The sequence below is a fragment of the Aquarana catesbeiana genome, linkage group LG03, assembly GCF_042186555.1.
Source record: "Aquarana catesbeiana isolate 2022-GZ linkage group LG03, ASM4218655v1, whole genome shotgun sequence".
NCBI lineage: Eukaryota > Metazoa > Chordata > Amphibia > Anura > Ranidae > Aquarana > Aquarana catesbeiana.
Window position 1 is genome coordinate 146051562 of NC_133326.1, and position 22863 is coordinate 146074424.

The 22863-nt window shown below is 43.5% G+C and overlaps 1 long non-coding RNA gene across 1 annotated transcript in view; it reads right to left on the reverse strand.

Moving 5' to 3' along the window:
- Window positions 1-1984: 1984 nt before the first annotated feature.
- LOC141131764 (uncharacterized) overlaps window positions 1985-22863 on the reverse strand; it is a 30245-nt gene continuing 9366 nt past the window's right edge. The window contains exons 2-3 of the long non-coding RNA XR_012242812.1: window positions 3230-3661; window positions 1985-2966 (exon numbers count right to left, since the gene is read on the reverse strand). This is a non-coding gene — a long non-coding RNA (uncharacterized lncRNA). The remainder of the gene's footprint in view (window positions 2967-3229; window positions 3662-22863) is intronic.

Here is a 22863-nt window from a genome sequence, read left to right on the forward strand (position 1 = left end):
TCCGCCCATCAGTATATACACCCCCCATCTCAGTGCAGACCTCCTATCAGTATAGACCCTCTTGGTGCAGACCTCCCCCCATCAGTATATACACCCCCCATCTCAGTGCAGACCTCCCATCAGTATAGACCCCCTTACCCTTAGTGCAGACCTCCCCCCATCAGTATATACACCCCCCATCTCAGTGCAGACCTCCCCCTATCAGTATACACCCCCCATCTCAGTTCAGACCCCCTCCATTAGTATAGACACCCCCCCTCAGTGCAAACTCCCCCATCAGTATAGACCCCCTTAGGGCAGACCCCCAATTAGTATAAACACCCACCCTTAATGCAGACCTACCCATCAGTATAAACACCCCCCTCAATGCAGACCCCCCTCAGTATAAACACCCCCCTCAATGCAGACCCCCCTCAGTATAAACACCCCCCTCAATGCAGACTCCCCCATCAGTATAGACACCCCCTCCCCCTCAGTGCAGACCCCCCATCATTATAGACACCCCCTCCCCCTCAGTGCAGACCCCCCATCAGTGTAGACACCCCCTCTGCCCTCCCATAGCGCACCCCCATGTCCATCTTGACTATACATAGTAAAGTGTACAGACCTTAGAACAGTCAGTTCGGACGGATACACACTGCGGTGTCCCTCAGTCTCCTCCTTCTGTGTGGATGTGGGAGGAGGAGGAGGCGGCGACTTCAGTCCGCTCCACTGAGAGGAGGAGATTAGTGTAGGGCAGTGTTAGTGGTGCCGCTACCCACGGGTGTCACCCAGGTGCGGACCGCACCCCCCTAGCAATGCCTCTGAGGTGGATGGATTATTTCGGCAAAGGAGAAGTGCTTACTAACACAGATTTAGACAGATTTGTGAACAATATTTGAGAGAAATAGCCCTTTTGTATACATAGAAAAAGTCGGAGATCTTTGCTTTCAGCTCATGATCAATAGGGTCAAAGGCAAAAGTGTTGAGTTTATAATTTTGCTCAGTGCAATAATGTGAAAAGTGTGGCATGCATTTGTATTCGCCCCCCCCCCCCCCCCCCCCGATTCAATATTTTGTAACACCACCTTTCCCTGCAATAACAGCTGCAAGTCTTTTTGGGGATGTCTCTACCAGCTTGGCACATCTAGAGTGACATTTTTGCCCATTCTTCTTTGCAAAATAGCTCAGGCTCTGTCAGATTGGATTGAGAGCGTATGTAAAGATCAATTTTCAAGTCTTTCCACAGATTCTCAATAGGATTTAGGTCTGGACTTTGACTGGGCCATTCTAACACATGAATATGCTTTGATCTAAACCATTCCATTGTAGCTTTAGCATTGATGTCCTGCTGGAAGGTGAACCTCCACCCCAGTCACAAGTCTTTTGCAGACTCTAAAGGCCCATACAAACGATCGGACTTTTTGACAACAAACATGCAAATAAGCTGTTTTAAGGCAACATCCGACCGTGTGTATGCTCCATCGGACAAACTTTTTTCGGTTTTAATCGGACAAATGTTGGCTGTGCGAACTTGGCGGCAACAAAAGTCCTACATCGGCTAGTCCGATCTTGTGTACACAAAAAAAAAAAAATCGGACTTTAGTCCAAAGTACAAACACGCATACTCAGAAGCAAGGACCAGCCGAAAGCGGTGGGTCTTGTAAAGCTAGCGTTCGCAATGGAGATAGCACATTCGTGACGTGCCAAATTATGAAATTTTGAAATGCAGCGCACATTCTCTTCTTCTTTCTAATGGCTTAATAATAAAACTGCTTTGCTGGTGATACTGACAGAGTACTAACAAACATATTTACAAAGGGTTTGTGTTCTAGTGATATCAATAAAAATGTTGTCGTTTTTTTGGCAAGTTAGCACAACCCCATTATCCCATAGTGGTTTTGAAGCTCAAAGCTCCAGCTCTATATGTGTCTCTTGTTCCTAATTTTAGAAATGTACCTGCCTACTCCCAAACTGTCATTAGAAGTTAAACACATAATCTCTATTTTTAGTGAAATGTTATATTTTTAGAATAGTAAGCACAAGAATGCCATATCAAAATCAAGCGGAAGGCAGCAATGGATCAACTGGTGAATACTCTGTACCCCAGGTCAGACATACATTTTGTGAAGAGCTAAATTGGGAACCCGAGGAGTGCATACAGTAGGGAGCACAAGAAGTTCAATCTCTTGGACTCAAGAGATTGTGAGCAGCAGCAGATGACACATATGTCCCCAGGCTGTGGTACTACAACAGGCTGTGTTTTTTGGCAGACCAGACCAAACCACGCACCTTGCTCTCCACACTTCTTTACACATCAGCTGAGGCCATTTTGTTTATTGTGCATTCACAACATAAATAAAATTAATAAATTAGTAGACATATTCTCTGTCATCCAAATTCAAAATTATAAACCACAAAAGAAAATGATACACAGAAAAATTAAAAAAATTATAGCCTAGTAAATCATACCAAATAAAAAAATACAACATGCTAAATTAGTAGCCCCTAAACTCCCCAGACCACTGGCCTTGTTGTGGATCCTGGGGCTGATTTGGCCACTGACCACCATGCTGCTGAGGTGGGTAGGCTTGCTGGGGTGGGTAGGGTTGCTGGGGTGGGTGGGCTTGCTGGGGTGGGTAGGCTTATTGTGGAGGAGGTGGAGGTGTGTGGTCCAAATGACACACATGTGATTTTGTGGTTAGCTCTTGTTTCCTGGCCTTGCTGAGGAGCTGGATGATTATCCCCTCACATAGCTCCCTTTGATCCGCGTCAATCTTGCAGAGCTTATTACCTGTAAAACAGCCAAACCCTTCAGCACTATTGGGTGCTGTGGTGATGACAGATGTAGCCCTAGTTAGGAAGTCAGCTGTGGCCTCATCCAGGTGGTGGCTCTTCCTGGCCCTTTTGTTGGGAGGGCGCAGGGGAGGGATTCTGTACTCAGTTGTCTAGCTGCTGGGCTCGGCCTGTTCTTGGTTCAAAAGTTCCTGTGTGTGAAAAAGCAACATCATTTTAATTTTTGGTCATCAATCACACTTTTCAACTCATGACTTTTTAATTTGGAATGTGTCCAAATAGTAAAGACTATCATTCTGACTCCAGCATTTCTCATTCTTCTCCTAATCCTTTTTGGCCACTACTGTCTATTGATATAGAACTCACTTTTTTAACACAACAAATTATTATCCATACTAACATCTAATTAACATCATTGTATTTTTTTCATCCAAGCTTTTAAACAATGCTATACCTGGGTCAAGCTGAGCTCCTCCTCCTCTTCATCCTGTGTAGGATCAGGCTCAGTATCGGTGGCCTCAGCTGATGTGGAGGGTAGTGTGGAGAGAGATCTGCATGGTATAGTTTGATCAGACAAAAATTGGAGGCTGTTGAAATACCACAGCTGGGGTACATAGACGTCTTCAGCTGCTGCTCCTGATTTTTTGGATTCTTCGATCTTCTTTCATTCCCTGTTATACATGCTTCTGAGGCCCCCAATTTTGGTCTTTATCAAATCGTAGGTTGCTCTGGGGTGCACAGTCTTCGCAAATTCCACCAGTTTCTCAATAGCTGCTATCCTCTTGGTTTTATTGCAATAATCCTTGTTTGACTTGCCACAGACAGGCTAAGGAATTCGTGTGAATTCAAACCCGACTTCATAATTTTGGTGACAAGTATCAGATGGCTGCAAAACAGAACACAAGACAAACCATAATGGGTGGCGTATAGCTCATAATCTGGTCACAATATAGGCCTTTACATAAGCAGTAAGGATGGGCTGTCTGTTCGGGTCAAACATGAGTTTGACTTGAACATTGGCTGTTCGCCGAATTGCAAACAGTTTGGGGTGTTCGCGGCAAATTCGAAAGCCGCAGAACACCCTTTAAAAGTCTATGGGAGAATTCAAAAGTGATAATTTTATGTTTACAAAAGTTTTATTTGGAAGTTTAGGAAAATATACAAAAAGTATAGTTATAAAAGATATATAACATTAATATACAATAATATTTATATATGGGGTATGATATCAGGTCAAAGGCATAGAAGCAACATTAGTCATACAGTTATGCAGGTACATGTGTAATATCACATTAAAATCGGTTAGGTTAAATTCCAGTAAGACCATTTCTTTTTGTGGATATGAAATGAGACCTCTATCATTGGATGAAGAGATGCAGATTTGTTCAAATGTGGTGTTGGTGTGAAGTGTTGTGAGTGCGAAAAATTTAGCATAAAAGGATTTGATAAGGTGGTAGTTATGGAGTTCAGAAGAGGGAAGGCCATGGGTAGATTGCAAAGTGGAAAATGGGGTAAACTCCCATTTTAATTGTAGGGATCTAAGGGTGGTTAAATTCTTAGTGATCCAAATAGAGAAGGAGAGCCTATTACTATATGCATTAATGAATCTAGGGTCTCCCAAAAAGGAGGATAAAGGGGGAGTATTAGAGGAGAGTTTGAAAGTGTCTTTGTATTTGTTCCATAACTGGTAAAACTGAGCAACAATGATGTTATATTTAACAAGTCTACTGTAAGACGTGATGTTGGACCATAGTATTCCTTGTAGGTATAGTGGGAATATAGAAATGGATTCAAATTTTTTCCATGAGGTTTCTTGGGAGGGGGTAAACCATTGAGTGAGCTGTGTTAATCTGGCTGCTAGGTAATAGAGCCAGATGTTGGGGAGGACGAAGCCTCCTAAGGATTGAGATCTGTGCATAAGAGCGTAGCTGCACCTGGGTTTTTTACCCGCCCATATAAATTTGTTTATAATTCTTTGAATGGGTGTCAATTTAGATTTTGGAACATTGATAGGTAGGGCTCGAAAATAATATAGGAGCTTAGGGAGGATTGTCATTTTGACCGCACAAATTCTGCCTAGAAAAGATATGTGGAAAGAAGACCAGGAAGTGAGGAGGGAGGTGATCTGAGAGAATATTGGGATATAGTTAGATTTATATAAAAGGTTATGTATAGGGGTGATGTTAACACCAAGATACCTAAATGATTTGGGACACCATATGAATGGAAAATTATTTGATAATAAGTTTTGAGTGTTTTGGTTATAGTTAATTGGTAAGGCTCAACATTTATTGGTGTTGATTTTAAGGCCTGAGATGTAATGGAAGGAGTTAAGTTCTTTAAGGAGAGAGGGGATTGATGTATGGGGTTCTGTGAGGAATATAAGAGCGTCGTCTGCATATTGACTAATTTTGAATTCGCTATTTCCTTTAATATATCCCTTTATATCTATATTGTTTCTGATTTTTGGGGCTAATGGTTGGATTGCGAGGGCAAATAATACTGGTGATAAGGGACAGCCCTGTCTAGTTCCTCTGCTAAGGGGAAAGAAGTCTGAATTATGACCGGGAATTTTGATTCTAGTGTGGGGGGCATGATATAGTGCGTTGAATCCCTGCAGAAATGTATCTGATATCCCATATTTAGGCAGTAGGTAGTTAAGGTAAGACCAACTAACGCTATCAAATGCCTTATGGATATCTAAGCTAAGAAGGCATAGTTGTCGAGAGTGTAGATTCAAAAGTGATAATTTTAAAAGTTAATATGCAAGCTATTATCATAAAAAGTGTTTGGGGACCTGGGTCCTGCCCCAGGGGACATGTATCAATGCAAAAGAACATTTTAAAATGGATGTTTTTTCGGGATCAGTGATTTTAATAAAGCTTAAAATGAAACAATAAAAGTTAAATATTCCTTTACATTTCGTACCTGGGGGTGTCTATAGTATGCCTGTAAAGTTGCACGTTTCCAATGTTTACAACAGTCCGAGAGCAAAATTACATTTCTAAAGGAAAAGAAAGTCATTTAAAAGTACTAGCGGTGGGGGCGTGGCCTGACACTGCATGGAGTAGGACGTGTGGACTCAGAGCTCCGTCCATTACTCCTGTAAAACTATTAATCCTGGACTTAATAACTGACTAACTGGCTGGACTACCTCTCTGGGACACCTGGGACAGCTGGACCTGACTCCTGGAGGAAAAATCCGCACGGCGGCCCGAAAGGAGCGGCGATCTCCTGCTCGGCGGGTAAAAAATTAATCGAGACCGCGGCTTCGGCCTACAACCGGAGGCCGCGGCCATCTTGGTACACCTTAATCTCAGCCCTGCCTGGATCCAGCCCCATAACACAGGTACCTGGCTACTAGATAGCTCCCTGAAAGAGCTGGACTGTGCTCATTCCCCCTCCTCCTAGCCTGCTCACCCATCTGAGACCCAGAGAGACTGACACTCACAAACGGCCTGGCTGGCGGCCTGGGCCTACACGTGCTGACCAGCGGCCATTTTGGCACACCTGCCCCCCCTGCCTGTGCTATACACATAGACTGCGGCCCTGCTATCCCCCTGTAAAGGCGGTTTCTCCTGGGGACGTGGCCTGACAGTGGAATAGGACGCATTCCTGAGAAGATCTGTCCATTACTCCTGATTTTACCTCATCCTGTGCCCGCAGACCCCTCTAAACAAGCTTAATAGCTTCCCCTTTTGTGACCGTTGAAGAATCCAATCAAGATGTCTCCCACAAAGGCTCAGAAAGCAGCGACGGTGGCAAAACTAGCTCAGTACCGCCGGCAGGAGGGAGAGGAGATGGAGGAAAATGGTGCCGCGGAAAAGCCTGAGGAGGAACGTCCGGCGGGAGATACGGATCGGCTTCTCGAAGCAATCACATTCTGCAGAACTTCACTAACAGCCCAGATAGAGGAGGTAAAGGTAGATATATCTCTCATCCGGCAAGATTTACATAAACTCCGCGACCGGGTTAAAACTGCAGAAAACCGAATCAGCAATGTGGAAGACGCCACCCCGCCCCTGCAAGAGGGGACAGAACGTATACAGCGCCAAATCCAGCAACTGTTCTCCAAGCAGGAAGAAATGGAGAACAGACTGAGGAGATGCAACCTGCGATTAATCGGCCTCCCTGAAGGCGCTGAGGGAAAGGACCCCACCACATTCCTGGAGCAGCTACTCATCACACACTATGGCAGAGAGGCTTTCTCCCCAATGCTAGCTGTGGAAAGGGCCCACCGAATGCCTGCCAGACCGCCTCCGCAGGGAGCACCCCCGCGCACCTTTATAGCCAAGCTCCTTAACTATAAGGATTGGGATGCGGCCCTGAGAATGGCGCGAGAAAAAGGCAACATTCAACTAGGGAACAGTAAAATCGCCATATTCCCTGACTTCTCAACAGAAGTACAGCGCCGCAGACAAGGGTTCACAGAGGCCAAACGCAGGCTGAGATTAAAGCAAATTAAATATGCTATGCTATTTCCAGCCCGACTACAAGTAGAGCAAGATGGCAGAGTTCACTTCTTTGAGGACCCCGAGGAGGTGATAACCTGGCTGGAACGCCAAGGGGCACCGGAGAGAGCAGACTGATACCGCTGTAAGTACACTTTTTGCTACCACTTACCACAATCAATACAGCATACAACTCCTGACACTTATTGCAGACCTGATTAGAAATTAACAGATATGCGCTGTGCACTGAAGTGGACATAAACAGATCAAACTGCTAGATTTAAATGCTCTTCGCACTAGCCCATTTATTCGCTCAGTGAGCCAGATGGAAGACCCGCCAAGGAACTGTGAGTTGTATCCTTACTACGAGAGTCAAGTTTAGCCTAACAGTCAACAAGCTGATTTTTCCCTTACCCACATTTTTTACTTTAATTTGTTTTCCCCTGACATCTTATGTGGCTCAATATGTTTTTTGAGAAGACGGAGCCCCAGAGAGGGCACAGTCCTGCCCCTTTATTGCAAAGTGCAGAGAGACTTTACCCCACTCAACATCAGAGAATATGATAGTGAGATTGGGGGCCACTGCAATGAACAATTATATACCGCTCCTCCAACACGGAGTGTATCCCGTCAGCACTCTGTAGTGCGGTGGCCCCAATTACTCACATGTTTATGGCTTTACCATGCAAAGTTTTGTATTTCCTTGTTGGGGATTTTCAGTCGGTTTGGGGATGATGCCTGCAACAGTTGGGGAAGTTGCAAGGTGGGGTGGGGGGTGGTGGGGGGGATAGTTCAACCGTTGAACAGATTTGTATGTGTTATAACCAGATGGTACACCAACCAAAGTTGGACATTGTTGTTGCAGACATTAAACGTTATGCTATACCTAGTAAAGTGTACACTAAATATACATTACAGACATCTGAGAAGGCTAACCAAAAAACTAGACGTATATATGATGGCTGAAATACGTTGCTGTATAGAAGGGAACACATGGGGACTCTAAAGTTTCTTACCTGGAATGTGCGGGGATTGCGTGAGAAGATAAAATGCTCGGCGGCCCTCACGTTCCTTAAAAAACAACACACTGACATCTTAGTCTTAGTGGAGACTCATGTGGAAGGGAGATTGCAAATGGCTCTTCGCCGACCTTGGGTCGGATGGGCATTTCATTCAACCTACACATCACACGCACGTGGAGTATCAGTTTTGGTGGCCAAATCGGTACAATTTGAACTTATAGAGGTTTCCACGGACCCGCAGGGACGGTATGTCTTTTTATCTGTCAAGCTGTATGGGGAACCTTTTCTTATTTTGGCTTTCTATGTAACCCCCCATTCTCCATACCCATAATCTTAGAGGGGTTAACATTCATGAATAAACACCCCACAGTCCAGGCGGTCTGGCTGGGGGATTTTAACACCACACTAAACCCCTCGGTAGATAGACTTCAACCCTCGAATCCACATCCAATAACCAACAGAGAAACCAAATTTGCCAAGCTAATCTCCTCCTTTCACCTTGTGGATTCTTGGAGATACAAATACCCACACAAACAATCATTCTCTTGTTTCTCTTCCTCCCACAACTCTATGTTTAGAATTGACATGATATTGTTATCACAAAGTCTCACACCCCGACTACTAGAGACAGCTTTTTTCTCCCAGGCTGATGTCTGACCATAGCCCATACTGGATTACACTAAGCGTGCCCACTGACAAACCAAAGCGGAATTGGCGATTAAACCCGTTCTGGCTCTCACTACTCCCTGAGGATGATGAACTTATGAATGAGTGGAAGTTGTTCTTCAGGAAGAACGACCGCTCAGCTTCCCTGACAACAATCTGGGAGTCTTTTAAATCTCATGTTCGCATGATACTCTCAACCTGCATTAACAGGATTAAAACAGATTCCTCAGGAGAGCTTGATAGAGCGATAACGGTACTATCCCAATCTGAACAAAATTATATAGATGATCCCTCTCCCGCAAATGCAGACTCACTTAAACTTCAGGCCAGAGTAGTAGCCCAACTCCAATATGGGAAAGAACGACACAAAATGTTCTTTGCTAAACAAAAGCTGTTTGAGCACGGGGAAAAAGCTGGCAAGCTCCTAGCATACCTGGTACACAATGAAGATAGACCCCCTGTGGTAATATCTTTACACGGTCCTGGCGGTGAATCCATTACTAATCCCCTCACAGTGACCTCTATGTTTAGGGTTTTTTTTATTGACCTCTACACCTCAAAAAGTCCTGAGGATAAGGGCCCAATGAACTCCTTTTTGGAGGAGACGGCACTTCCCCAGTTAACAGAAGACCAGGTTAACCTCCTTCAGGCACCACTCACTGAGGAAGAAATAGCGTTGGCTATTGCTGGATTTGCCAGGTCCAAATCCCCGGGGCTCGGACAGCCTACCTATAGAATTTTACTCCCAGTTCAGCGATTTTTTGATCCCAAAACTTCTAATCTTATATAATCACTTATTCGAGACATTTACACTTCCCGCTTCTATGAGAGAGGCAACAATAGTCCTCATACCCAAACCGGGAAAAGATCCAGGATACCCCGAATCCTACCGCCCAATCTCCCTATTACAAGTAGATATCAAGATATTAGCCAAGGTACTCTCCCTCCGACTCAATCAAGTCATTCTCTCTCTGATACATACGGATCAGGCGGGGTTCATGCCTGGTCGTAACACCTTGTTCAACCTACGGAAATTGTTTATAAATTTACAGGCCACACGTGAAAATGTAGGATCCCGGGTGATTGTGACGCTTGACACGGCCAAGGCATTTGACTCTGTGGAGTGGGGATACTTATGGCAATGCTTGGGAAGATATGGCTTTGTAAGTTATAAACAAATATATACCGCGCTGTCTCAAAAAAAAAAAAAAAAAAAAAACTAAAGCAGCCAGCACAGCAGTGGATAAAGTTGCAAAAATGACAAATAGGGTGAAATGTGCAGCGCTTATGTGATCATATAAACCATAACAAATAATATTAGTACAGAAAACTTGAATAATAAATGATGTGCTCAAAAATACTCCAAGCAGTCCTCTATTATGACATGTAATGTCTATAAACAGAGTAACTTGGACGTGTGATGTCCAAAAAAGAAAAAAGTCAGTGACAAGCTTCAGTCATGTGTGATGATAATCGTCAACCACATGTGGATATAATATAGTGACAGTCTTTAACTTCAAATATGTATGATGTAATAACAGTTAATAGTGGGTCCACCACCAAAGACACCAGAAGCTGCTTACCAGAGGGATTGAACTCAAATAGGTGTACACCTAGTGAGTCAATCAAGCTTTGTGATATAATATACCAAGGGGATCAGATGCTCTATCCAGATATGACCTCCAGATGGACCTCCGAACAAGTGTAAGGTATGGATGGACTCAGTAGATATAGGCAGTCAGCCCCATAATTAAAAGAAAGAGGAAGGCATATAGTGTAACTCTGTATGGAAATTTTAATACATAAAAAGCAAAGGAAATACACTCACGTGTTAAGCAGTAAAATCAAGCGCTTGTATAAAAGAAGACAGTGGTCTCAGCATATCCTTCCTCCTACACTAGTAATAGAATGGAAGATCCTCTGTCTCAACCATGGGAGCTGAACTCCTCTATGTGGGAGAACTGAAAGGGATACATCCTAATAACTGGTGGCCACTAAATAGGAGGTAATGAGGAGGGGGAGGGGTGCTCCAGCCCAAAAAACCTGGTCAGGGCCTATTACAACATACAAGTACATATTTGGGGGGCACACCATACAATGCATTTAAATTCAAGATGGTGCTGCTGTAAGACCTATAAACAGTACAAAATATTTTACAGCGCACACATACAAGAATGACATTTCCTGCAGGGCTAGTTAAAAACACCTGAACATATTCAAAAAATACGGGGGTTTGGTCACACTATATGGTCATATAGTGCTAAGCCCACTTACTGCGTCAAAGTACCCCGAATTAGTGGGGTCGCAGTAAGTGGGCTTAGCACTATATGACCATATAGTGTGACCAAACCCCCGTATTTTTTGAATATGTTCAGGTGTTTTTAACTAGCCCTGCAGGAAATGTCATTCTTGTATGTGTGCGCTGTAAAATATTTTGTACTGTTTATAGGTCTTACAGCAGCACCATCTTGAATTTAAATGCATTGTATGGTGTGCCCCCCAAATATGTACTTGTATGTTGTAATAGGCCCTGACCAGGTTTTTTGGGCTGGAGCACCCCTCCCCCTCCTCATTACCTCCTATTTAGTGGCCACCAGTTATTAGGATGTATCCCTTTCAGTTCTCCCACATAGAGGAGTTCAGCTCCCATGGTTGAAACAGAGGATCTTCCATTCTATTACTAGTGTAGGAGGAAGGATATGCTGAGACCACTGTCTTCTTTTATACAAGCGCTTGATTTTACTGCTTAACACGTGAGTGTATTTCCTTTGCTTTTTATGTATTAAAATTTCCATACAGAGTTACACTATATGCCTTCCTCTTTCTTTTAATTATGGGGCTGACTGCCTATATCTACTGAGTCCATCCATACCTTACACTTGTTCGGAGGTCCATCTGGAGGTCATATCTGGATAGAGCATCTGATCCCCTTGGTATATTATACCACAAAGCTTGATTGACTCACTAGGTGTACACCTATTTGAGTTCAATCCCTCTGGTAAGCAGCTTCTGGTGTCTTTGGTGGTGGGCCCACTATTAACTGTTATTACATCATACATATTTGAAGTTAAAGACTGTCACTATATTATATCCACATGTGGTTGACGATTATCATCACACATGACTGAAGCTTGTCACTGACTTTTTTCTTTTTTGGACATCACACGTCCAAGTTACTCTGTTTATAGACATTACATGTCATAATAGAGGACTGCTTGGAGTATTTTTGAGCACATCATTTATTATTCAAGTTTTCTGTACTAATATTATTTGTTATGGTTTATATGATCACATAAGCGCTGCACATTTCACCCTATAAGATATGGCTTTGGCCCCAGATTCCTTAAGTGGATCAAACTACTTTATCAAAATCCCACAGCTAGAGTGGTGGCGAACGGGTGGCCGTCTCAAGAGTTTGACCTCAGTCGAGGCACAAGACAGGGCTGCCCTCTTTCCCCACTTCTCTATGTCTTAGCTGAAGAGCCTCTGGCTGTGTCGATCCGTGCAAACCCCGAGATCGTGGGTCTACAAATGGGAACCATAACCGAAAAAATTAGTTTATATGCGGACGATACCCTATTATATCTCGCTGACTCAGGCCCATCCCTTCAAAAAGCATTACAGTTGATCGAACACTTCGGAACGTTTTCCGGTTTAAAGATGAACTGGGAAAAGTCCCAGATACTACTTATAGACAGTTTCCCACCATCTGAATCATGGACAGATACCCCACTAAAAAGAGCAGATACAATCAAATACCTAGGAATCCATATATCCAGAGATCCGGCTGATTATATTCCCCTTAACATTGAACCCCTCTTTTCACTAGTCAAAACCAAAATACGTACTTGGGCCCGTCTACCACTAGGAGTATGGGGTCGCATAAATCTGATAAAAATGGTCCTTCTCCCAAAAATCCTCTACATATTGTGGCATACCCCAATCTATCTCCCACTAAAACACTTTAAGTCTCTTGAAGCTTTACTTAAACCCTTTGTGTGGGGGACTAGCAGACATAAAATCGCATGGTCAGCGCTTAAAAACCCGACAGACATGGGGGGAATGGCCCTACCGTATCTGAACTTTTATTACATTGCATCACAATTATCACAACTATTCCACATAGACAAGACAGACAACGTACGCTTCCTGACCCTTCTTTGCTCCAAAAGTGTGCAACTCACAGGCGATTCTCTGTACGCAATATCGGCGGGATCCAGGAATACTGAAGTGGGGGGAGACAAGAAGTCCTTGTTATACCATTATAGACGTATTTGGGACCTTGCCTCCACCAAATTAGAAATACCAAGACTGCACGACCATACACCGATATGGCACAATAGAGATATGTCAGAATTCATTAACATACCGGACTCGGAGCTGTGGGAGTCTAGGGGAATTTACTATATACATCATCTGCTGTTCAATGGAACTCTCAAAACTTACAATATACTCAAAGAGGAGTTTTCTCTTCCAAACTTCATGTTCTTCAGATACCTGCAAGTAAGACATGCAACCCAAACACAATTCTTACAGGTTGAGGCTCCGCCTGCTCTTCATCCCGTTATGGCTATTGTTAAAAGTACAGACCCACGTGGACTAATATCCACATTTTATAATATGCTTCTAACTCCCACCTCGTCAAAAATAGCGTTTGATTTGAAGCCTCGATGGGAGAGAGAGGTAGGCCTGATGGAAAATGAGGAGTGGGAGGAAGCCCTCGAGACATGCAAAGCAGTATCACCAAAACTCTCGGACAGACTCTCTCAGATTTACATAACACATACAACATACCTCACCCCAATTCGAGTAGCCAGATATAAGCGTAATCAGTCTACTCTATGCCCGATGTGTGGCCAAGAAACAGGCACGTTCTTTCATTTAATATGGACATGCCCCAAGATTCAACAACTATGGAAACAGGTCATAACATTTCTACACGATACCATGGGCTCCCCAATAGCGTTAGAACCAAAACAATGTCTCCTAGGGATATTTCCAGACACAGTTGACAAATTTACCAAGGTATTCCTACATGAGACTCTATTCTCCGTCAGAAAAATTATTGCAAGAAAGTGGATGAAAGTGGAGACCATCCCCTCCCAGTGTGACGGAGTAGAAAACAGAAGTTAACACTACCTTGCCATACAAAAAACATATTTACATTAATAGAGGATGTCCGACAAAATACAACAAAATTTGGGAATCATAAATTCGCTCAGTAATACAACACGTGGATCTCTGTAACTAAAACTCTATTCCAGATACATACAGAGAAACTATAAACCAAAAGACATCATGGTTCATGTTGTTCTCCCAAAATGGTCATGTCTGTACTGAACACAATATATCCCCTATAGACTTAAAGGTATATAACACATATGAGAGCATCACATTATGCATATACATATCACGTGTACTAAAATAAAATGCAATTAAACCAAATATGTTCAACGGGGGGGGAGTGGGAGATAATATTACACATTATGTGGTATACATTTATTTCTACATCAACATATATTACCCCTAATGTTGACTATATTAACAATGTATACTTTCCTTGTTCAATACGCATTTTTTTTTTATATATATATATATATATATATATATATATATTAGTAATACTATGTATTTATATGCATCATCTTTGCTTAATAAAACCTTGTTTGATGAAAAAAAAAAAAAAGTACTAGCGGTAGCGACAGAATTTAGAAACGTACCATTTTTTCGTGGCTACTTTCGGCTTGCGTTCGTCTCGTGCCTATTCGGAACGTTACTACGTCCATTACATCGCACGCTCGTTCTGGATTGATATACACAGCGCATGCGTGAAACCTCCGCTCTCCAAGCGTCATGACGCTGGGCCGTGACCAGATTCCATATTCTGCAATGCACCTTTGATATTTGACATTGACTCTAATGGGGTTCGTTATTCAGGTCCGAACTTTCACGGTGTTCGGTCGTTCTGGTTCAAACCGAACAGGTTTGGCCCATCCCTAATGATCACATGTCTAAATTATGTTATTTTCCATACATGTAGTTAGCAAAAGGCAACAAACACACAGTGGGTCTTATTTAATAAAGGCCGATCAACTTTGCACTACAAGTGCACTGGAAACTGCAGTTTTCATCGGATATTCCGATCGTGTGTGGGCCTACGTACGGAGCGTGTGTTAACTTGATATAGACTGCCCATGCGTGAAACTCCGCCCGTGTCGCCCGCAGTAGGAGCAACATGGCGGAGAAACAGGTGTTTGGCAATTTGTCATCTAGTGAGGAGGAAAGCCCGGAGCCACAAACATCCCGATCCAGGAGGAGGAGATTTAAGGCCACCAACATGGCCTTTGATGAAATGGTGGAGATCTTGCCCCTTATGATGGGAAACATGGTCTGTACACCCATCCCAATTTGCGAAAGGACCAAATCATGACTACAGTTGTGAACACTCTGGAGCACAAGTTTGGGGTACAACGGTCCAAAGACAAATTAAGGAAGCGCTGGTCCGACATTAAACTGAGGGTACCGGCTCAGTATCGCAAAATAAAGAAGGTGCTTCAAAAAAGTAAGTACTTGTCGTGTGTTCCTATTATGATTATTAACTTGCATGCTGCTGCATGTGCTTTTCTTTACTGTTGTACAGTGGGCACAGTAATCGTTGGTAGGGAACATCGATCGTTTGCCAATAAATACGATGTATTTAGCTGATACAGGGTTATACCTACATTTTGGTCATGCTAATTTGTCTTATTGAAAGAAGTTTAAGACATTGTTGTCTAGAAGTCTTTGAATGAATTGCAAACTTGATTCAGTGGAATGTAAGGAGAGGATGCTCAGCAGCTGTTTACACATCTAGACTCAGGAGCACTAGTGTGGGACACCAGAGAACATTTTTTAGGGTAACCCACACAGGTGCTCCAGTGGATACTTGCGGTGTCTCTATCTGTGAAACTTGTCCAAAAAAGGTAAGTATTGCAGTTTGTTTAAAAGGGATTTTTTCTAATCATGTCTTCAACTTGGATCTCTTCCCAAACAATTGTACACCACTTCAAAGCAATGTTTCATATTTCTATTTCTGGACTCAAATATATGTGTGGTAAGCATACCTTTTGTTTCATTCTCATAAGGGAGAAAAGACTCAGACAACAGGATCACAGGGACCCCCGACCTCGTCAGCCTGAATGGGAAGTAACCCCCCTGAGAATGTGGAGAAAGGAGATGTGGAGGAAGTGGGTGACATGGGCACCCCACCAGGTGAGTGTCTGACACCCCAGCTTCAGGTAATCTATGTATGCATGCATATTTCTAAATACATCTTTTTAAATCAATTTTAGGTGATGTTCTGGTTGTGAAAGGGGAAGCAGCAGAACCTTTTACTAGCACCAGCGCCCAAACCCTCATTACCAAAATCATGGCATGGAATGGGGAGATCGATGCAATGCGCAATCGCCTGGACATCATGCAGCAGATGTTTTGGGGGAGAATATCCCTTTTTCCCTAAAACAAAATCGATCATGTTCTTTATTTTCTTTTTAGATGACCAGATTCTGCCATCAGGGGATCTCAATGTACATGTTTTGTGGGTGCAACCCCTTCCTCATAACGCTAGTAGGTGAGAGGAAGGGATTGCACCCACATAACACGTCCATTGATCCCCCATGATGGGAGATAGCACATGTTAACATCACCCATTTGGACTCCCAATTTGTGTGCATCTTCAAAATTTGGCTTTTACAGGGGTGACATCCATCATATTTATGGCAATATCAAGACATTTTTTACACCATAACGTCTGATATTGCCTTCAGTTTTTAGACATTGAACTTTGTAAGTTCCAGAGTTGTGTATGTTGTTTTAAAACATGCCTGTTTCTTAAAAAAAAAAAAATATTGGAGGGGAAAAAAAAAAAAAATTAATTTTCTAAACGCACATGTGAATGTGCAGAGAGTATAAATACAATGTGTGGCTTCTTATTTCAATGCTCAATACTAGTATATTTGTTAAGTTGGTGTAGTTACATTGACAGTGTACTCTAAAATGTGTGTAGCTGAGCCACAGCACAACATAATAGTTAGCTCAAGGCGAGATTGTCACCTCATGTTACACATCAGGTTGGTTTGCACTAGTGGCAAAAATGACAAAGATCAAGGCTATTTGCAAACCTAGTAAACACAGACAACAGTAGTTCAAATGAAATAATATTTTATGAATAAGTCAAATATTTACTCATTATCAAGTACATTTTGCTGCCAAGGCACTGCTCCTCTACCCACAAAGTAGTCCATATACTGTTTCCGGACAAGACGGGCATTCTGGGAGCCAAAACCAGCACGTACACTTTAGAGAGCTGGCATCACAGCCTCTTCAGCTGGTCGTGAAATAGAAGGCTCATCTGTTTGCCCTGAGGCAATGTAGCTTGTAGCATTCCTCCTTAAAAAAATATGTAGGATGCAGCAGCACAACACCACATGGATGATTTTATACTCTGCTAAGTTTATGGCGGTTAAAAACAGCCTTAATCGACTTGCAAGGATGCCAACCATTCTGGCACGAGAGAGCCAATAATTGAAAATGCGTTGTTCTGGGGTGGGGTTCCTCATTGGAAAGGGCTTTAGAAGATGTTCCCCCAAAGCAAAGGCCTCATCTGCCACAAACACAAAATTTAGCCCCTCAACATTGTCGTGAGCATGTGGCAAATGCAAGGTGCCATTCTGTAGCCGATTGTAGAATTCCGTATGCATCATGACACCTCCATCAGAGTGGCGTCCATTCATACCAATATCCACGTACAGGAACTCGTAGTTTGATGACACAACGGCAAGCAAAACTATGCAGCAAAAGCCTTTATAATTAAAAAAATAGGATCCTGAGTTGGGTGGTGGCAAAATACTCACATGCTTGCCATCAATGGCACCCCCACAGTTGGGGAAATTCCACAAATTGGCAAACTGGACTGTCACATCCTGCCATTGCTGGGTGTTTGAAGGAAATGGTGGAGTCAAACAAAGAAAGATGAATTAATACTTGAGCACATAAAATTGCAACCATATTTGACACAAACATTGTTGGGCAACATAAACTTATAACATTTAAATGTGTATTTCCAAAAAAAAAAGGGCAAGTTAGAATTATATGCTTCCTCACTCCCTCTGGTGGCACATTCTAAAAATGTTAGGGGGGGGGGGGTTGTGAATGGGAATGAGTAGATGTTTTGGACAGGTAAACTGCTACACTTCCATGAGAGCTAAATGCATTAAAAATGAAGGTTAATTTGGCCAGCCCTTCCATCTTTGGCAGCCCAGTGGACAGGTAAGTGGCATAATCCAAAAAGAAGAATACACACTGTCCAAATCTATACGCATTTTGACATACATAACTTAACATTAAGATAATAGGAGAACAAAAATTAATAGTGTACATTTTGAAGGTAATCATGCAGGCAGAGGCGTAACTAGAACCTTCAGGGCCCCGATGCAAGAAACCATGATGGGCCCCCCTTCCATCCGAGCCCCGGGCTTCCAATTTTGGGAGGGTGTCCATGGACAGCCTCCCAAAACCATGCTTCCCGCATGACCCCTGGGACATGCATCCAGCACAATCACAGCAGCCCTTTGCCATGTGATCAGCTGATCACATGTAAACAGACTTGCCGGTTATCCACAGCCCTTTCCTCCCACGCTGTGTCTGTGTTCGAAAAGGACTGCTGTTAACTGTCAAGAATGTCAGTAAATTGTTTACACTGATAACCAGTGCTCCAATCATCTGTGCCATCTATCAGTGCATATCAATGCCACCTATTAGTGCACATCAATGCTGCCTATCAGTGCTCATCCGTGCCTCCTATCAGTGCCCATCAGTGCCTTCTATCAGTCACCATTAGTGTCTCATATCAGTGCCTTCTATCAGTGCCCATCGGTGAATGCTATTAATGTCCATCAGTGCCGTCTGCCTTCTCAGGACTGCAAGGCTCTGAGCGGAGATCGTGTCTGTCATGGAACAGTAGCACAGAGACACTGGCGTTAACGTTCTATTTGCCTGTCCGTCCTCTCTAGCAGGAGAGGGGAGGGGGGAGAAGAGGAGGCAGTGAGATCAGCTGTGTGTCCTCTCTCATCCCCTGCGAGAGAGGACGGACAGCAAATAGAACGCTAATGCCGGTGTCTCTGTGCTACTGTTCCATGACAGACACAATCAAAGGGTGATGCCGGAGAATTGAACTTCCTCTTTTGAAGTGTCGTCAGTACATTGTAACGTCACTACGTTCGTGTTTGTTGCCTAAAAAGTCCTACCATGTGTATGCTTAAAAAGTTCATGGCCAATGCCCTTTGTACATCCACGGGAAAGTCCGATCGTGTGTATGGGCCTTAACAGGTTTTCTTCAAAAATGGCCCTGTATTTGGCCCCATTCATCTTCTCATCAACTCTGACCAGCTTCCCTGTCCCTGCTGAATAAAAGCATTCCTACAACATGATGCTCCCACCACCATGTTTCACGGTGAGGATGGTGTGTCCAGGGTGATGTGCAGTGCTAGTTTTCTGCCACACATAGCGTTTTGCTTTTAGGCCAAAAAGTAAAATTTTTTTCTGACCAGAGCACTTTCTTCTACAAGGCTTCTGTCAAACTGCGAACAGGACTTCTTATGGCTTTCTTCTTGCCATTCTTCCATAAAGGCCAGATTTGTGGAGTGCGCGACTAATAGTTGTCCTGAGGACAGATTCTCCCACCTGAGCTGTGGACCTCTGCAGCTCCTCCAGAGTTACCATGGGCATTCTGGCTGATTCTCTGATTAATGCTCTCCTTGACCGGCCTGTCAGTTTAGGTGGACGGCCATGTCTTGCTGGGGTTTGCAGTTGTGCCATACTCTTTCCATTTTCGGATGATGGATTGAACAGTGCTCTGTGAGATGTTTAAAGTTTTTGTTTTAGAACCTAACCCTGCTTTACATAGTTACATAGCAGGTGGGGTTGAACAAAGACACCTATGAATTGGAAAAGACTTTAAACTTCTCCACAACTTTATCCCTGCCATGTCTGGTGTGTTCCTTGGCCTTCATTATGCTGTTTGTTCACCAAGGTTCTCTAACAAACCTCGGAGGGATTCACAGAACAGCTGTATTTATACTAAGATTAAATTACACACGGGTGGACTCTATTTACTAATTAGATTACTTCTGAAGGCAACTGGTTCCACTAGATTTTAGTAAGGGGTATCAGAGTAAAGGGGGCTGAATACAAATGCATGCCAAACTTTTCACACATTTTATTTATAAAAAAAAAAAATTTTTGAAAACCATTTATCATTTTCCTTCCACTTCACAATTATGTGCCACTTTGTGTTGGTCTATCACATAAAATCCTAATAAAATTCATTTACGTTTTTGGTTGTAACATGACAAAATGTGGAAAATTTCAAAGGGGTATGAATAATTTTTCAAGGCACTGTACACTCCCCCCTTCTTTGCATAATGACACAAGGCGGGGTAAACTGTACCTCCTCCAGTAACATGACACACAGGTATATTCAACTTTCCAGGATTAGACCGTCTTTGGGAGGGGCTGCTGGAGAAATCCCCCCCTTCCCTCGAGCATCTAATAGCTGACAGGGGTTTCATTAACATATAAGCCAATCCACATAAGCATATACATCCCATAATAGGTTGCTCCCAAGGCAGACAGAAACAATAGAACAATGGGACACAGCCACTCCTCAAACGATCTAGTAAAAAGTATACAAAAGTATATGAGACCAAGCTCATATAATATTCCAGCAGTTGGAAAGGTGGAATTCATTTATCTTCATATATTTCTTGAGGGATATTGTTCAGAAATATTACTGTCCCAAGTGAAAGAGCCCCTTCATTCTTTCAACACAAACCACACATATAGAACCCTGGATAACAGGGGTAACACAAAATGGGGTGCGAGTGGACAAAGTCCGGTGTGGTTGTACGGCGAGTCTGGTTAGTGCAGACCCAACTGGGGTTCTCGGTCACCCTGTGCCCCTTATAGAAATAGGGTAACTTACACATAGGAGGGTCGGGGGAGCTGGACAAAGAGCTTCCAGATCTCTCTAAGGTAAGCTGGGTTACACAAGCCCCTCCGCCCAAAGTGACTTCCGTCACAGGCACCGATATGCTGCACTGATAATCAGTGCACTGATTATCATTGTAAATGTCTCTGTAACTGGAGAGATGGTTATCGGCTTTCCTTTCCTCAGACACACAGCGCTAAGGAAAGGAAATGCCGATAACCAGGATTTGTTTACATGTGATCAGCTGTGATTGGACACAGATAATCACATGGTAAAGAGCCTACATCATCGGCTCTTTACCCTGATTGCCGCAAAATACGCCCCCAGGGACACGCACGGTGAAGAACACCATATGTCTAGTTAGGATGGTAAAGCACCCACCTGGCCATCAATCTACTATAGGTGTTAATGTGTAAGTGATCAGAGACGAAATGAGCTTCAGGACCTCTGGGAAATATCAGTTTATCTGTCAATGCAAATATAACTTCAAAACTTCCTGCCAGATTTCCTTTCATTCCTAGAAATGTTTCAGCTTCACTATATTATATTAATTATATTACTATTAGTATTGGGACGCCTGCCTTTACATGCACATGAATTTTAATGGCATCCCAGTCTTAGTGGGTAGGGTTCAATATTTGGCCCACCCACTGCAGCTATAACAGCTTCAACTCTTCTGGGAAGGCTGTCCACAAGGTTTAGGAGTGTGCCTATGGGAATGTATGACCATTCTTCCAGAAGCGCATTTGTGAGGTCAGGTACTGATGTGGACGAGAAGGCCTGGCTTGCAGTCTCCACTCCTAATTCATCCCAAAGGTGTTCTATTGGGTTGAAGTCAGGACTCCTTGCAGGCCAGTTAAGCTCCTCCACCCCAAACTCGCTCATTCATGTCTTTATTAACCTTGCTTTGTGCACTGGTCCAAATCATTTGGTGGAGGGAGGATTATGGTGTGGGGTTCAGCGTGGCCCTTTAGTTCCAGTGAAGGTAACTCTTAAAGCGGAGTTCCACCGAAAAGTGGAACTTCTGCTTTAAGGCCTCCTGACATGCCACATTTGGCATGTAATTTTTTTTTGGGGGGGGGAGTGGGTACCTAGTTTTGACAGGTACCCAGGTCCCACTCATGGCACTGAGCGGAAGTTGTCCTCTCCCCCTCCCTGCAATCTTCTGGGACATGTCACAGGTCCCAGAAGATTTCCCGGCCATTCAGAACATTCAGCGCGACTCGCGCATGCACAATGCGCACCCGGCTGTGAAGCTATAAGCTGTCTCAGCCGGGTGCCCACACTTGCAATGCCAGCGCCGTGGAGAGGAAGAGTGAGAGAAGCGAGGCTTCGGGCAGCCACATCGCTAGACAGGTGAGTGTCTGTTTATTAAAAGTCAGCAGAAATGGGTAGAACTCCACTTTAAGGCGTCAGCATACCAAGACATTTTGGACAATTTCATGCTTCCAACTTTGTGGGAACAGTTTGGGGATGGCCCCTTCCTGTTCCAACATGACTACACACCAGTGCACAAACAAGGTCCATAAAGACATGGAATAGTGAGTTTGGGGTGCACCTCACAAATATGCTTCTGGAAGAATGGTCAAACATTCCTAAACCTTGTGGACAGCCTTGCCAGAAGAGCTGAAGCTGTTATAGCTGCAAAGGGTGGACCAACGCAATATTGAACCCTGCGGACTAAGACTGGGATGACGAAAAAGTTCATGTGCATGTAAAGGCAGGCATCCCAATACTTTCAGCAATATAGTGTATATTACTTTTGGTTTCTGTCATGGGAAACAGTAACTTGGTACCTGTTAAGCCCTGTTCTTTCAGGAACCCTATGTAAAGACTGAACCCTGCACTCCAGCTGTGGAATCTGTGCTCCAGCCCCCACCATCCTCTCATATGGTGTACTTTTGGCCTAGAACTTAACAACAGA